General features: G+C 40.5%; 1 protein-coding gene across 4 annotated transcripts in view; it reads right to left on the reverse strand.

Moving 5' to 3' along the window:
* The window catches only part of LRFN2 (leucine rich repeat and fibronectin type III domain containing 2), a 237,755-nt gene that overhangs the window by 83,411 nt on the left and 136,522 nt on the right, over positions 1 to 17,822 (reverse strand). Inside the window, exon 1 of one of the 4 annotated variants that reach the window (XM_083497192.1) lies at positions 10,998 to 11,079. The exons of the other annotated variants lie outside the window; for them this stretch is intronic. The gene's annotated coding sequence lies outside the window, so the exon portion shown is untranslated. Of the gene's footprint in view, positions 1 to 10,997; positions 11,080 to 17,822 lie in introns of those variants that run through there. 4 annotated transcript variants of the gene reach the window in all.

A 17,822-nucleotide genomic window follows, 5' to 3' on the forward strand; every position in this document is an offset into this window, starting at 1 on the left:
CTATCAGAGACTGTATATGGTGTATGCTTATATGGTGTATATGCTTAGAAATGGTGATTCATTCAGAGAGAAAAATACTGAGTGGTATGTACCCACTCCTGGATAAGAAGTGGTGATGATGGAGAGAGATTAGGCTTCACTTGCTCAAGCTAGGCACATGACAAGAGTGTGGTATGACTTCATTTTGTTTCCCCCCATCCTCTTTCAGATGTCTTAGGCATTTTTCCTTCTCATAGAAAGTTTGCAGCGCACAGTTGTGTCTGCCATGCCACTGAAGTACCTACTCCAAACTCTACAGAAAAGTATGCACAACCAACCACTACTAGCTTTCATTGGAGAGTTGACTCAGCCACATGGAAGACATGCAGTAACCACTTAAAGAGTTTTCTGCCTAATGCTTATGATCATAAGGGGAGCCTGTAGGCTCTATCTATAGAGTCAAGCAGAGCATAGAATGCATATGGTGCGCCGCAGACATATGTGCAGTGTGCAACAGTGACAACTCTGGTCTTTATGACATGGTTAGATGCTACAGAAAGCTGTCTCTTTGCCCAGTGACAGAGAAACCATGTGCTAAGTTTCTAAGCATTCTAGACCCAAATCTCAAACTTATTTACATATAAAGAATGAAGAGCAGATAAAAACAGAAAAGCAATAAAAACATTTAAACCAAAAGTAAAATGCTTCCAAGAGGGCACTTGCAGAAAAGACCGATTTATCCAGCTGGGAAAGCCTATTGGAACAAAAATGTCTTCAGTTGTTTCTGGAAAGTGCAGATAGTCATATCTCAACAGGGATGCTATTCCATAGAACAGGGGCAGCCATACTAAAAGCCCTGTTCCAATTCACTGAGAAATGGGCTACTGAGATCTTTGGAACTTGCAGGAGAAAGTCTCTCATAGACCATTGGGAATTAGCAGGTCCTGAAGAGCTGTGAGTTTCTATTCCCACATGGAAGATCACATATCTCCATTTTCAGATAAGTATCCCAGAGGAGCAGGCTTGTGGATTTTATCATTGAAACCATGAAGGAATCAGTGATTAAACTGAGCAAGCAGTGGTACAAAGAAGCCAATGGTTTCTTTGACAGTGTTTCAGAACTCATTAATATGAGTTGCATTTTACAATTTGCATTGGTATTGTTCGACTGCTGTATGTAAACTGCTTTAAGGTCACTAGTGGCAGAAAGTGGCCTACGAAAGCTCTAAGCAAAGACATAAATAGTATATACTCTGGTTTGTGCTTTTGAAAGAGCCCACTGTGCAGGCAATGGGCAACACTGATTCAGATCTGCGAAGTTCCTTGAGCTTTTCTCCATGGGCGCACTCTGCGCAATTCATGATGATCATGCACAACAATAACTTAGATCTGCTTTGTGCAAATTGCATGGCTGCTCTTCTATGCTAAGTGCCAGCATGTAAGGCAGGCAGAAATAGATTCAAAAATAAAGGAATGTGTTTTGCACATATCCCTAAATTTACTGCTTCATCTGTACCCGATTATTACAAAGCATTTATTCATGCCACCCTTTTACAGTCCTCTCTACAGCTCTGTTTTCCCAGAAGAAACAAGGAACTTATTTCTTCATTTATTAGACAAAGTGGCCATATTATATTGAACACTGAGCACAACACTTCTACCACAGAGGATGGCTCCAAATGGCATGTGCTGCTCCTCTTGCTGTGATTAATGCAGGCAAATCTCTGTGTACTCCCTCCTCCAAACAAAACCAGGTGGTTAGAGAGGCATTGCAAAACATATAAATGGGAAGAGGGATTGTGAACTCCTCATTAAAATAAATAAACACTTTTTTAAAAGCCTAAAGGAGGATCATTTTAAACAAGAAAGCAATTAAAGAGCCTTTCTCACCTTCCCTCTGCAACACTTTTGGAAAGCGTGAGGGGACCAGAGGCACCATAAAGTCATTTTATTTATAAAAAAAACACACACACAAATGTGCTGATTCCAACATTTGCAGCATCTACATTTTCTCAGCTCAGCTGCCACATCCTTCTCTTAATGTGGGTGTTTCTGCCATATGCACCGAGGCGACGGAAGGCACGACTGAGGCATTTGAAAGCAAGCTCTGTTGTTTGCCAATCTAAAAAAGGTTATCTTTCTTACGTAAAGTCTCCTTAAAAAATAATGGCTATGACAAGTGCATGTGGAGTTCAGCAGAGCTGGATAGAGGGTAGGTTGGCTTTCTGAAGGGGAAAAACACAGGAGCCAATATGATGTAATGGCCAGAGTGTGAGGCTGGGGAAACTTGAAACTGTAAAGCTCACTAGGGGTGCCTCCAGACTTGCTACGATTTTACAGGATGGGTACAAGCACATACAATAAATTTAAGTTTGCACAATTAAAGTGAGTGAGTGTGCTCTGTTGCCCAGCAAATGCTCTAGCCTGGACACTGAGGTACAGCGCTGAGGGCCTTCAGGTGGCTCCCTCATTGTGAGATGTGAAGATACAGGGAACCAGGCAGAGAGCCTTCTTGGTAGTGGCATCCACTCGATGGAACATCTTCCCATCAGATGCCAAGCAGAGAAACAACTATTTGACTTTTAGAAGACACCTGAAAGCAGCTCTGTTCAGGGAAGTTTTTAATAGCTGATTACTATGTTTTTAATATTTTGTCGAGAGCCGACCAGAGTTGCTGGGGCAACCCAGTCAGATGGGCAACATAAAATTATTATTATTATTATTTCTACTACTCCCAATCCATCTTTTTAAAAAGCAAGTAAATGAATTTTCATAGTAAAAAGGGTGACAGGGAAATGCACTGAAATGTGTGGGATGAAGCAATCATTAGCAGGAATACATATAAACAGCCCACAAGCAAATCAGGATAAATATATGATGAATGCTTATTGTTGAAAAGAAATCAGAATGCATCCACAATAAAGACTAGACTTAGCCTAACTTCCATCAAAGTTTTGTGCAAGGAAATCAGGGTGGATGCTCAGTCAACAGGCTTCCCTTCCAAACTGTTGACCTTCTACCAGTGTCTGAAGACACATCTCTTTACCCAGGTGTTTGTGAGGAGTTACATGCCAGTCATGCAATCCGTACCACAGTAGTGGGAGACCTCTGGTCAAACTTGGCACACCAGGGGCCCAAATTACATTTCCTGTAAACTATGGCAGGTACTGCTGTGACTTCAAAGCAACAATTGGAACTTCAAGTGAGCTCCCAATTGTTCCTTTGATGGAGAAAGGTGTGTTCTCTGATAGATGTTGAGCATCCACTAACTCCTAGAGGGGGAACCAAAGATTCAAACTACTTGAAAGCCCTTCTGCAGGCATCCCCATGCTACAATTTGAACCTCTGAAAACCACCTGGTTTTCAGAGGTTCCAAGAACAGCATGGGGCTGTTTACTAAAGGACTTCCAAACAGCCCTTCACTGTGATTTGTGAAGTCCCCAAAATCAGTTTCTGAAAGTACAGGGTCACCTGACTTCTTAGTAACATCAGGTGTTTGAAAGGCGGGTTACCCACTGGTCAAATATGCCCTGCCATGAGTGAGGAGATGAGGATCTGGTCCACTGGCCACAAAAGGTTCTCTACCCTCATTGCATCACTTGCTGCTTATTAGTATCTTACTGGATCTTAGACATTAGGTTAGGTTTGGATTTGATGTTCTTCTTTATGCTTGAGGTACTATTAGCACCTGGTTGTGTGCTGGTTGTACTTTCATACACTAATGTTTTATCTTGTGATATGTGCAACCCACCCTGGGACCCTTTGGTGATGGGTGGGCTTATGAATCCAATGAATAAATAACTATCAACACTTTCTCCCTACAGATACACACAGACACTGCATCTTTTACTGATGAGGCTGTATTCAACTTGCCACTGATTCCCTTCCCAACATGAAATCTGAAGCAAATGTGGGTTTCCTGGCAGAGCAAAACATCTGAAGAACTTTGAGTGCAGTTAAAATGTTTTAGGAGCCCTGAAATTTCTTGGGAGGGGTCTTGTTTGCTGTGGTATTCTAAAGCAAGGTTCAAAGTGAATTTGTTCTTTCCCACAGGGGCAAAGTATCTATGGAATTTGGAGGAGTGTGTGTGTGTGTGTGTGTGTGTGTGTGTGTAGGTGAGCGGAATTTCTCAAGGGGGTACAGGTCCCTTGGCTGTATGTTTCTGTCTATATCTTCACTTTAAAAGCTGTTTTAAAAGTAGTAGCAGAACACATACACATACTGAGGATGCACACATATGCTTGTTTTGCCTGCTGTCTCACTTTTTTTTGTCATAACTACTTGCTATTTCACATTTTTCATAATTGCAAAAAAAACTTTCCAAGCACACTAAAAGGGAAATGGATCCGCAGATTTATATTTTTCTAAATGCTTCCTTTGTCTCTAATTAAAACAGTTTGGAAGCAAAAGGTTTTTATTTAAAATAATGATAAAAAAGCTTATTGAATACACTTGTGAGCGTTAAAGAAGCTAGAGAGATAAAAATATTTTTGATTTCTTGTTTTTGTCTTGAACTATTCTTATTTCTGTACTATAGATCCATTGACACTTGGGTTGCTTTTGTTCATTGTGATCATGAAAAAGCATGCCAAAGAATAGAACAATGAAATTCTCTGTTAAAAACAACTGCTTGAAACATTCAGGAAATAATTAAACTTAACAATAAACTAAAAACCTGTTTAGAACATCCAGCAGCATTCCACGTGTCTGGGTAGGCTTGCCTAAACAAAAATGTTTTTAGCAGGTGCTGAAAAGAATGAAGTGAAGGCACATGCCTGGTGCCAAGAGACAGGGAGTTCCAGAGTGTGGATGCTGCCACACTAAAAGATTGATTTCTTACAGTTAGGTAGGCTTCCGTTGAAATATGAATGAAATCAAACTTTCCCACCCTTGTTCCTGGTGTATATCTTCCCTCACCCTTTCTTCCTTGGTGAGAAGTAGGGTGCCATTTTAGGGTCTGCCTCAGGTGCCAAAATCTCTTGGGCCAGCTCTGTTTGTATCTCAATTATTTCTGATGTCTCATCAAAGATGGAGCACCACCACAACTCCCTGTCTTTAATTCCTCTCCTCTCCAATGGGCACATTGGCTTGGCTTGGCTCCCCAATCAAAATGCTGTCTGTCAAGAATCATAAGCTTCAGAAGGCCATAGGATGCCAAGATTCCCACAGTCGCCACACTGTGAGAAGCAGATGGCAATGTGCTAAATGGGGGAAAGCCTAGATTCAGTCTTTCTTCAAGGCATCCTCAAAGAGTCAGCCACCTGTTTCTAATGCTGTGGGCCATGACATTGACTGCAGAGATGCCATGGCTGTTTTTCCAAAGAAAAAGCCTCCACAGCATTGCATTGGTGCATTTATTTATTTATTTAGGAGACAAGTATAATGGCACAGTAATAAAATTTCCACACACACAATATTGTGCAGCCTCTTACCTGGCCTTGGTTGGAAATTCTAAGAACTCCCCCAAGTTATTTATTTCGTTTCTGGTCAATAACAATGTAATGTTATGCTTCTGTTTTCAGCACTTAGGCTAGTGAACAGCTCAAAGGAATAAAGATTCACTGTTAGCTATTTTTGCTTACCAGCTAGCACCAGAAAATTCAAATATCTGCACCTGATCATGTCCACAGACCACTTATGCAAGCATCGTTTCTTCAGTGTCTTAGGAATAAAACTGAGGGCAGTTCTAGCATATGCCTTCATGAAGATTCATATTAATCATTTTAGAGATCTATTCTAGGGATGCTTGAGGAATTCAGTTTCCCTGAACTGACCAGATCAGCACCTCCCACATTATTATGCAAACATCCTTTGGATTCTGCAGCTCTCTGAATTTTATAATACAGTAATCAGCTGGGGAAAAAATGTACCATACCAAAATGTGTTTTAAAATGAGTGTGGTAGAATAAAGTACATCTAGAAATGCATCGACTGGGATAAAATAGCTATTTAAATGTACATTTGTGTGCAAACTTTTTAAAAAATCACAGATTAACATGGAAACAAAATGAAATAGATATGAATGAATACATGTGAAATTGACACAGACTGCAAATAGGCCGATCTGTTCATCCCTAGGCTCTTCTGCAATACATATGTATCTTTCCCCTCAATGTCATGATAATTAAGCTCTGACAGGAAAGGATATTTTAAGGGACTAGCCAATACTTGCTTTGAATGCCACTTTGTCGAAAGAAGTTGCTGTCTCTGAAAAATTGATTCTATTGTCCAATTATGTTGACATTGGGTTGGCAGGCAGCGCATTCTTGGGTTCATTTTGTATTTGCTATCTTTTAGCTTCTCTTTTCATTGAGTTATTGGCTATACTGGTAGAATCCAAAAAGAAAAGGGACACTGGGACAGATCCAGATGAAGTTAGCTGCACTTACGTCCCACCGAAATCAATGTATAACATTAGTTGCAATTCAACTTCAATGCTGCTGATTTCAAGGGGAACTAATTGCAGTTGACTAAGTCTAGATCCAATCCATTCTTTCTCCGGGTGGCATCATTAAACAGATAAGTGCCAATGAGAAGGAACCTGTGGACAATTGACCCTCCTAAGATAGGTAAGCAGCTTCCTATCACTGAAATGAAGCTGTACCTACTTCCCTCTCTCCCCCTGTGCTCATCATAGGAAAACATGGAGAAAGAATACAGGGATATGTCAAAGTGCATAGCAGCTTCTGGAACTTGGAATGCATAAAAATAGTAGATGGGAAATTGTAAGCAATAAGGAAGAGACTTCTGGATCAGTCCAAAGATCCATCTAGTCCAGCACTCTGTTCTCACAATGGCCAACCATTAGCCTGTAGGAAATGCCCAAAAGGGGGCCAAGGATTTTGGATATAACATACAGCTAAAAGAGTGGGAAAGACTGTGGAAGGAAGGATTAAAATTTACTGCATGCAATGCTTTGAAAGAAAATGTGATGAAAATGATGTACAGATGGTATATTACACCAGTGAAATTAGCTAAAATGTATAAAACAAGTAACAAATGTTGGAAATGTAAATAAAAAGAAGGATCTTTTTATCTTCCCACATGTGGTGGGAATGTAAGAAAGTGAAAAGCTTCTGGGAAATGATATATAATGTGATGAAAAAAATGTTAAAATATACATTTATTAAAAAAACCCAGAAGCATTTCTACTTGGCATTGTAGGGGAGGATATTAATAGACAGGATAATAAACTGTTTTTATATGCAGTAACGGCAGCAAGAGTACTATTGGCACAGAAATGGAAACAAGAAGAATTATCGATGAAAGAGGAATGGCAGACAGAATTAATGCACTATGCAAAATTAGACAAGATGACAGGAAGGATTCGAAACATGTGGGATCACAGATTCTCAGAGGACTGGAGTAAATATGTGAACTATCTGAAAAGCAATTGTTATCAACAGATTACACTAGTAGGATTGCAAGAAGTTTTGTAAGGAGGACTATGTGAAATATTGCAGAGAAAAGTATGAAGAGAACTATTAGTGAAGGACTTTTAAAAGTAATAGTGAGATTAATGAAATGCAGATTAAGTGATAAAGATTGAAAAATCTTCAGATGTGGTTGATGGAAGTCCAAAACACTGAATAAGATGAGAAAATATGTTGTATGTTGTTGTTTTTAGAAATTTCATCTAATACACACACACACACACACACACACACACACACACACACACACAGAAATGCCCCAAAGGGAACTGCATGAATCAGCTCTCTCCCCACTTGTAATTCCCAGCAACTGGTATTCAGAAGCATGCTGCCTCTGACTGTGGAGCCACAACAGTACAATCATGGCTAGTATTTTATTTTAAAGCCATCCATGTTGGTGACTACCCATACCTCTTGTGTGAGCGAATTACGTAACTGAACAATGTACCGTGTGAATAATTATTTCCTTTTGTCTCCCTCGACTCTTCCAACAAATCAACTTCATCGGATCTCCCTGAGTTCTAGTATTATGAATCTGGGAGAGAGAAGAAACTCCTCAAGCCTCTTTCTCTACTAAACGGGATAGCGGTTGCTTGCAATCCTCATGCATGACCTCCACTTCACCTTTGCACTATAGAGACATGGTTGATATTCCCATTCGAAAGACAAAAAGCATCATAAATAGTATAAACAGATACAAATTAAATTTCCCCTAGAGAATTAGTTCCTCCAGCATCACTAAAGCCAGGAAGCATTAGGTTTGAATAAGCAGCAGCGACTGCCAGGAAACAGGGATTGACTGATTTTCTGCCGCATTACCTGGAAGGATTTGATTTCCTCATTATCAGTCTGTTGAGGTAAATATATTATTCATCCATTAGCCTGTTTCTTCCATACAAAGGAACTTGCCTGCAAGGAAGATTCTTCTTCAGTGGCCTACATATGATCAAATACAAGCCATCTCACTTGCTTGGGAAGGAACATGGCTCGGTGCTAATGTACCTGCTTTGCATGCCAAAAATTTCCAGGGTCAATTCCTGTCATCTCCAGATCAGTCTGGGGTTGTCTGGCACCCTCTCTGACACTCTGGATAACTAATGTCAGTCCCTGTAAGCCAGGCATGGAGAACCTCTGGGCTCTTTAATGGTAAAGGGAGCCTTTACATTTAGGTCCAGTTGTGGACGACTCTGGGGTTGCGGCGCTCATGTGGCCAGCATGACTAAGCAGCTTCTGGCAAACCAGAGCAGCGCATGGAAACGCCGTTTACCTTCCCACCAGAGCGGTACCTATTTATCTACTTGCACTTTTGACGCGCTTTCGAACTGCTAGGTTGGCAGGAGCTGGGACCAAGCAACGGGAGCTCAGGGATTTGAACTGCCGACCTTTTGATCAGCAAGCCCTAGGCTCTGTGCTTTAGACCACAGTGCCACCTGCGTCCCTTCTGGGCTCTTTAGGGGGGACTATTTAGCTCAGCACAGCTCCCATGAGGCCGTTTCCACAAAGCTAGGCTCACTTGCCTCATCAAATGTGACATCAGGTGAGGGCCAAGTAGAGACATGGCTGCCGGTGCACAGCTGGCATCCTTAAAGTTTGCTCTTGATTGGGCATCAGCCAGGGAGGTTTGCTGCCACTGCCAATCAGCAGACAGATGGTTAGAGCAAGTCACCCGGGATTGGCTGTGCTACAGGTACTTCCGTAGCTCAGCTGATCCTGGCAGAAAGCAGAGTTTGAAGTCAGTGACTGTCAGATGATAGGAATGGACTTCAACATTGCCAGGATTAGCTGTGCTACTGAGTTGATTGACTGCATTTATATCCCTCCTTTTTCTTCAAAAGGCTCAAGATGGTGTACATGGATCCCCTTTGTCCTCATTTAATCCCCACAACAACCCTGTGAACTTCATAGCTGAGCAGGCATTTGAACATGCTCTCCCAGGTCCTAGACTGACACTCTAACCACCACACCACACTGTCAAGGAGCTCAACAGTGCAGCCACCCTCTACAGAAAGTGTCAAGCCTCATGTCAAGCTAGGCTTGGCTTGGCTCAGTTTTTCCTTTGTAGTGCAGGTTGCTACAAAAGGAGAAATGGGTCTCCTGGTACCCTGCTCACCTGTCGAAACAGCCCCCAAAAGGAGGAGAGTAAGAGGGAGCTGAATGAGTTAATTCTAGATGAGGCCATTCCTCCTCCTTCCACTGTTCTGGATTGGTCAACTCATCTTAAAATGCTCCGACAAGATTCTGAAAATATTAACTACCCAACAAGCCTGGCTCAAGAACTGGCCTTAGCTGAGAAATCCTATAAGGCAAATATAACTGATATGACGACCCAGAGGCCACCTTCTGAGCTTGAAAAAAAACTTTCAAAGTCAACTGGTTACTTCCAGATGTACTCAAACAGAGGAGATGGTTATCTTCAGGACCAGCTCCACTTGATATGCACGGACCTCTCCAGCGTGAAAAAAATTCTAACGATAACAAATGGGCTACTTCTGGCTCTAGTGGAAAATTTTACACCTCAAGAAAGAGGCACAGAGCCAAATGACACTGACCAAATGTACAACCTACCCGAACCAGCAGATATGCGTCACCCAGTAACCAGCAAGAAGTCACAAAAACAAAAACCAGAAGCAAAGAAAAAGAAAAGCAAAAATATCAAAACACTAAGGAAATTGAAGATAACTCATCGCGCTTGCAAATGAAACAGCCCCTGAGTTTGAGGGGGGCTAGGCTCTAGCCAAATCCACTCCTGCCTTAGACAATACTGAGCATGATGGACCAATGGTCTGACTCAGACAGATTTTTTGGGGGGCAGCCCCCCCATAACCCAATAAATTAATGAATGTCAGAATCTAGTTAATATTTGATATACTGAAGGGAAATTGCAGTCTGCAGCAGTTCTCCTGGGTGTAGCCCATGCAAACCAGCCTGGCTGGGCTGGTTGAATGTAGGCCATTATGAAACAAAAGTCAGGTAAATACATGTCAAAGAAAGTGTTTTGTGTCTGGGCAAAATAGGGGTTGTTGAGGTGACAGGAAGGGGGCAGGATGTGCTGAGAGGAAAAATATGCCTGCCAGGTGGGATAGCAGGTGGATAAGAGGAGTTGCTTGGAGCAAGGGTTTGCTGGAAAGGAGGAGAAGAAAGCCCAGAACCATATTGGCTGCTGGCTGAAGAGCTGGCAACCCAAAGACTGGAGAACATGGCTGGCTGCTCTAGATTCAAGCTGGCTGTGAAGCCATGAGAGAAGCAGGGAGAACCCCTCTAGAGATGGCAATGCTGTAACTTCTGCACTCCCTCCACCTACACTCAGGTTGTATATATGTGAATACACTTTAAGTCTCTGGTGCTCCTTCATTTCCACTAAGAGACAAGGCCAAGACCCCTGGAATCTCATGCATTGCTTGGCTTGTAACAAACACTATGTTGCTTAATGTCAAATATGAAGATGATTCAATTTCTTTACAAGAGAAATTATTGCCTGTCATAATATTAAAACTGCACTTTGTATGCAACAAAGACAAGACCTTCTTACACGTCGCCCTAAATAAACTTGATGGACTATGGAGAGATAAAGAGACAGATAGCTACCAAGTTAGCACAATGGACATGGTGCGTGGTTTTCACAGTGTTTACGTTCATAAATTCTTCCAAATCTAATTCTGAAGAAGGCTTGAAAAGAAGATAGTAAATATTAAAGCAGCTTGTTACTCTTCTCTAGGGGCCAAAATCATATAGCTTAAAAATGTTTTATTTATCAGACAATAATGCAAGATGTTATTTACTAGTATGCAGGATGTACAATTTATGCAACAAAGCATGAACATTTAAAAACCTGTTCACGGTTTCCCTCAGTGTAATAATTAAAAAGACAGATGGAATCAGATGTATGAGGCGAGAGAACATCTAAAGAAGAGGCACAAGGGCAGCTTAGTTTGCTTTGAATGAATCTTCTTTATACACTGATGAGAGAGAAAGGGCATAGATCTAGGCCAAGAGGAGAGGAAGTTCCCCTGTGAGGAAAGGCTGAAGAATTTGGGATTTTTTAGATTAGAGAAAAGGGAAGTAAGAGGCAACATGACAGAAGTCTATAAAAGTATGCATGGCATAGAGAAAGTGGACAGAGAAAAGTTTCTCTCATAATACTAGAACTTGTGAAATTATTATTATTATTATTATTATTATTATTATTATTATTATTATTATTAATGTTGCCCATCTGACTGGGTTGCCCCAGCCACTCTGGGTGGCTCCCAACAGAATATTAAAACACAATAAAATATCAAACTTTTTTTTGAAAAAAATCCATGAACTCTTGAAACTGAATGTTAGAAGATTCAGAACAGATAGAAGGAAGTACTTAATCATGCAGTACATAGTTAAACTTTGAAACTTGCTCACACAGGTGGCAGTAATGGCCACCAACATGGAAGGCTTAGATGAATTATTGGAGGAGAAGACTATCAATGGCTGCTAGTCATGGTGGCTAAATGCAACATCCATACCAGTTCCTGGAGGAACAGCAGGGGGAGAGGGATGTTGCCCTCTTCTTCTGCTTGTGTGTTTTCCATAGTTGGTCACTGAGGGATCCTGGACATGATGACTGTGTTGTATATCCACTGCTAAAGGCAATGTGCCCCTGAATGTGACTGCTGTGTCAAAAGTTGTTAAAAAAATAAGTCATGTCAGACTAACCTGATCTCGTTTTTTGACAGAATTACAAGCCTGGTAGATGAAGGGAACACAGTGGATGTAACCTACCTTGATTTCAGCAAGGCATTTGACAAGGTGCCCCATGATATTCTTGTAAAGAAGCTGGTAAAATGCGGTCTTGACTATGCTACCACTCAGTGGATTTGTAACTGGCTGACTGACCGAACCCAAAGGGTGCTCATCAGTGGTGGGGTGCCACAGGGTTCTGTCTTGGGCCCGGTCTTATTCAACATCTTTATCAACGACTTGGATGATGGACTCAGGGGCATCCTGATCAAATTTGCAGATGACACCAAACTGGGAGGGGTGGCTAACACCCCAGAGGACAGGATCACACTTCAAAACGACCTTGACAGATTAGAGAACTGGGCCAAAACAAATAAGATGAATTTTAACAGTGAGAAATGTAAAGTATTGCACTTGGGCAAAAAAAATGAGAGGCACAAATACAAGATGGGTGACACCTGGCTTGAGAGCAGTACATGTGAAAAGGATCTAGGAGTCTTGGTTGACCACAAACTTGACATGAGCCAATAGTGTGACGTGGCAGCTAAAAAAGCCAATGCAATTCTGGGCTGCATCAATAGGAGTATAGCATCTAGATCAAGGGAAGTAATAGTGCCACTGTATTCTGCTCTGGTCAGACCTCACCTGGAGTACTGTGTCCAATTCTGGGCACCACAGTTCAAGAAGGACACTGACAAACTGGAACGTGTCCAGAGGAGGGCAACCAAAATGGTCAAAGGCCTGGAAACAATGTCTTATGAGGAACGGCTAAGGGAGCTGGGCATATTTAGCCTAGAGAAGAGGAAGTTAAGGGGTGATATGATAGCCATGTTCAAATATATAAAAGGATGTCACATAGAGGAGGAAGAAAGGTTGTTTTCTGCTGCTCCAGAGAAGCGGACACGGAGCAATGGATTCAAGCTACAAGAAAGAAGATTCCACCTAAACATTAGGAAGAACTTCCTGACAGTAAGAGCTGTTCGACAGTGGAATTTGCTGCCAAGGAGTGTGGTGGAGTCTCCTACTTTGGAGGTCTTTAAGCAGAGGCTTGACAACCATGTGTCAGGAGTGCTCTGATGGTGTTTCCTGCTTGGCAGGGGGTTGGACTCGATGGCCCTTGTGGTCTCTTCCAACTCTATGATTATATGATTCTAAATACATATTTAAAGGCATATTTGTATTTAAATACGTTTTTTTGAATATATTTTGGCACAAAATGGTATGATAATAAACACACATATAATTGATTTTATTTCATAAAATTTGTAACTGCTTGATTATAAAACAAACAAACATCAAAGTGGTTTACAAAGCAGTTTCTCCCCCCGGTTTTTGATCTGGGCTTCCACTGAAATGAGGCTGCATTTTAAGTTGTATTTTATTTCTGTTTTTAAATTGTATTTTAATTGTCTTTATAACTGATGTTAGCCGCCCTGAGCCTGGTCTTGGCTGGGGAGGGCAGGGTATAAATAACATTTATTATTATTATTATTATTATTATTATTATTATTATTATTATGACACCAGGCATTTCATTTGAACATGTTTTTGTTACAAATAGTCAATTTTTAAGATTTACAAGTTGTAGTTCTACAAGATTTATTCCCAACCTCCGCTGCTACACTCTCACCAATAGCATCACCTACCTGCAACAGTTAAAACAGCAGATGAAGTCTAATATTAGTCATACTCAGAGTGGATCCATTGAAATGAATAGACTTACCCATTGATTTCAGTGGCTCTACTAAGAATATGACTGTTAGGTATCAACCAACCTATTTTATAAACTACTTTAAAGGGAAATGTAAAAAAGAGAAAATAAATATTTTGAAAAAGGTAGGTTTCTATTTGATTTATTAAATTCATTGTACATGTATTGTTAAAAAACAATTAAGCAAATATGATCATACCCTTTCCTATCTGAAATGTTTTAGCACAATAACCCTGGATATACTACAGCTGTCCTCATTTCCTTTCACACTAAGTTAATCAGATTCAACAGCCATTCCTATAAAATACACCACATAAGGATGTATAGCTTTTGTTTCTTTATTTCCATGAATATGTCTGCTACTCTACCCCATGGCTATCTATAGAAAATTCAGAGTGCCTCGGATAGTCACTGAGTTTCCAAAAAATAAATAAAAACCCTTCTGCATATGTGTGCCATTTCCTCCAGCCTGACTCTGACAAAAGCTGTTTTTCCCTTTTCTCAATTGCTTGCACAAAAGTTTTTTCAATGCATGCAGACACTGGCTCTAGAAAGTTCAGCACTTATGCATTATGTAGGTATCTCCAGGTAGTCAGTCTAGAGAAAACCCTTCATGGCAGAAATGAAAAAAAGTTGTGAAATCTGTTGTCAGCTCAACCTCTGCTGAAAAGAGTCTCTCACTCAAGCTTCTCACTTGCAGCCTTTGTAGTGAGATGACATGATACTGGGCATAACAATAAAGGATCTGTATACACCAGGTATGTAAGTGTGTCGTGCTTCTGGTCATTGAATTGCTGTTGCAATGTGAAAATAGGAATGTTACATTCCTGAGAGCATGTAAAGTCACTCTGAAACACACTGCTAAGATATCTTGGGAGGGACAGAAAAGTTAATATGCAATGAACATAGCTGTCAACTTTTCCCTTTTCTTGCGAGGAATATTATTCGGAATAAGGGAATTCCCTTTTAAAAAGGGAAAAGTTGACAGCTATGGCAATGAAAGGTTTCTATTGTACAGGGTTTTTTTTTGGGGGGGGGGCTACATCACCTTGGGAACCTAGTCAATGCCAAGAACACAAAACGAAATAGAAATGAATGTCATCTATAGAGCTGATTAGCAATGCAACTGCAGGAAGTAGTACCATTTTGGACAGTATCTTGGCCTGAACTAAGTGTTTCCTTTTGTTGATTTTTCCTGGATTTTTCATGATAGACAAATGAAATGACAGCTCAGTCATTTCTCCTCCTCGCTAGCTCCACTCCACCTGCGCTGGGCTAGCTATTAAGTGAAATGAAGTGGGTTGGGTTGGTCAGAAGGTTCCAGAGAGGATGCCATTTTCTACCTCACACTGTTGACACAATGTGCATAGGAGCAGCTACTATTTTAGATTCCTGACTGAAAATGCCTGATGTTTAAGATTACGTAGCCAAAGATGTAATGATGTGTGCTTTTGTGACGTATACAGACACATAAGAGCATAAGAAGAGACTGCTGGATCAGACCAATGGCGACCTGTTCTCCCAGTGGCCCACCAGATTCCTGTCAGATACCTGCAAACAGGGGCCAAGCATAAGAGCACTCTTCCATCTTGTGCCTTCCAGCAACTGTTATTCGGAAGTATTATTGTCTCCAGCTGTGGCAGCTGTGGACACACTCTTGCCATAATCCAATATAGAGTAAAGCACACCAAAAACCATGGACTTCAGGTAGCATAAGCATGCTTAGATCTGTGCCGAGATTTGATGTCTGTGTATGCTCTTTTCTCTCTTATTCTTCATTCCTCCCCAAATCCATCTCCAGTACACCAAGAAGTCTGTCCTTTACCAGACTTAAACTCACTTGCTTAGTACACAATCACATGTGGGGTTGTCATAATATGTATTCAGTCACTCTATTGAAGTTCAAAATAACTACTTAAACAGAAAGACCTGGAAATACGGACTAGGTAGGAGAAATTTTCATAAGATGGTCATGCAACTGGTGGAAAAACTCGAACCAAAATGTTTTAAAAAGAGCTTCTTCTTGTTGTTGTTCTTGTTTTGCTATGATGTATATTTAAAATTAATACAGATTGTAACTTCTAACATTTCCCCTTGGTGATCATGTAACTTGGGTGAATGTTTGGTGCTGGATTTGATGAGTGTGCCCTCTGCAAATAGGGGCTGGCAAATCCGTAGATTTCAATTTCTGTCAGTTTCTCTCTTTTTTCTAATCTTTGGTTTAGTTTTGCACATTACTACAGCACTTTGTGGGCTTTTAATTTATTTTAAAATCCTCATGAAAATTCACGAGCATTTTAGTGTGAATTTCCTAATATACACGTTTAGGTGCAATTCTGCCAAGTATATTGCTTTTTTTTTGTAAATTATATCCACTGTTATGTGCATTTTTATGCATTTCCCAGCGCAGCATATGTATTTTCCCCACAGATGGTTTGGCTGGAGAACTGCATTGCAGATTTTGAAGGATGGCTGTGTTTCGGTTCATGGATTGTTTTAGAAAGTGTGAATTGGGCATCTGCAACTGAGTAGCAGAGAAAAAGGATCTGTCTCATTTGGCGCGTGAGTGTCAAGAAAGCTCTTACGCCACACCATTCTGTATTCCATTTACTCCTGAATGTAATGGGTGAAAGTCATTTCAGAAATATTTTAGAGTCATAAAATCTCACCGCTACTATTTATGATAACCTCATTCCTTGGTGATTGAGTTAACCATCCACAGCTCATGGCTCTAGGAGTGATGGAGAAAAACATCTACTGCTAGCGCATTTTGTATTGCTCCTGAAATTACAGAGGCTGTTATTTCTACAAATCAGAAAGCTGCAGTAAGGTGGTCAAACCAAATGTAGTCTGTGAAGGCTAGCATTTCATGCGATATATCTCATAGTCTTATATCCTTCTGTCCTGTGACGAAAGGAAAGGACTTCTAGCCCTGATGAGTACTAATAACAGAGTGAGCAATCAAGAGAGACCTCGATTTCTGTAAGGACAAAATAATTGGAATTGTTCCGTACTTCACATGAAAGTCTATAAAATGATGATGAGTACATCCAGCTAATTAGAATAGTGATAAAATGCTGAGGCATACTGTGACTTGGGTGTATTAATATTACTATTATTATTATTATTATTATTATTATTATTATTATTATTATTATTATTATTATACCACCCTATACCTGGAGTTCTCAGGTGTATATCTGTCAATGAAATCAAAACTATAAACGTTGGCCTGGGCTAGGGATATATGGGTTATTCTATTTCAATTCTTGGTCAAGTTTGCATAAATTAGTTATGGAATGTGGGGAGCCACTGCCTGCCCCCCGATCCTGAATCTTCCGAGGAGTAGGAGGACAGTATAGTGTTAGAACAGTGGTTTGCAGAGGGGCATAGTTCAGAAGGCAGAAGCTGGGAAATACTGGATGGGAAACAGCTAGCAGAAGAAACACTAGAAGAGAGAGGGTTAACAGATTCACAATCTCTGGACAGCATTCAACCCCCTTCCCCAAAGACACAAATTGCTCAGAGAGTGTTAGAACAGAAAGCACAGAGGGTACAAGCTCAGATTAAAAACGCAGGAGTGGTGCAGATTAATAGGGACAGGGGGGTAAGACTTAATTGGGAGCACCGCCATTCTAGAGAGACACTTTATTTTGTATATTTTGGGAAATATGTATATTAGGCAAAAGCGCAAAGAAAAATCTGTTTGCTGGGAGAAATTAACACTAAAGTGCTGGTGAATTTTCATTAGGACCTTTTAAAAAACTAATAAAGGAATTACAAACTGATATGTAAATGTAGAGGGCTGAATATAAGACTGGAAAAATGAGAAAACAAAATTGGTAGATTTGCCCATCCCAACTTATGTGTGATTTAATAGGGAGCCTTAATATACATTTATTTTCAGATATCAATATAAGAAGAGCTGTGCAACTAATCTGTTTCATATGCATGGGTATCTTAAATTAAGACCGACTTTTCATCAC

The sequence above is a fragment of the Podarcis liolepis genome (assembly GCF_965112155.1).
Source record: "Podarcis liolepis genome assembly, chromosome: 3".
Taxonomy (NCBI): domain Eukaryota; kingdom Metazoa; phylum Chordata; class Lepidosauria; order Squamata; family Lacertidae; genus Podarcis; species Podarcis liolepis.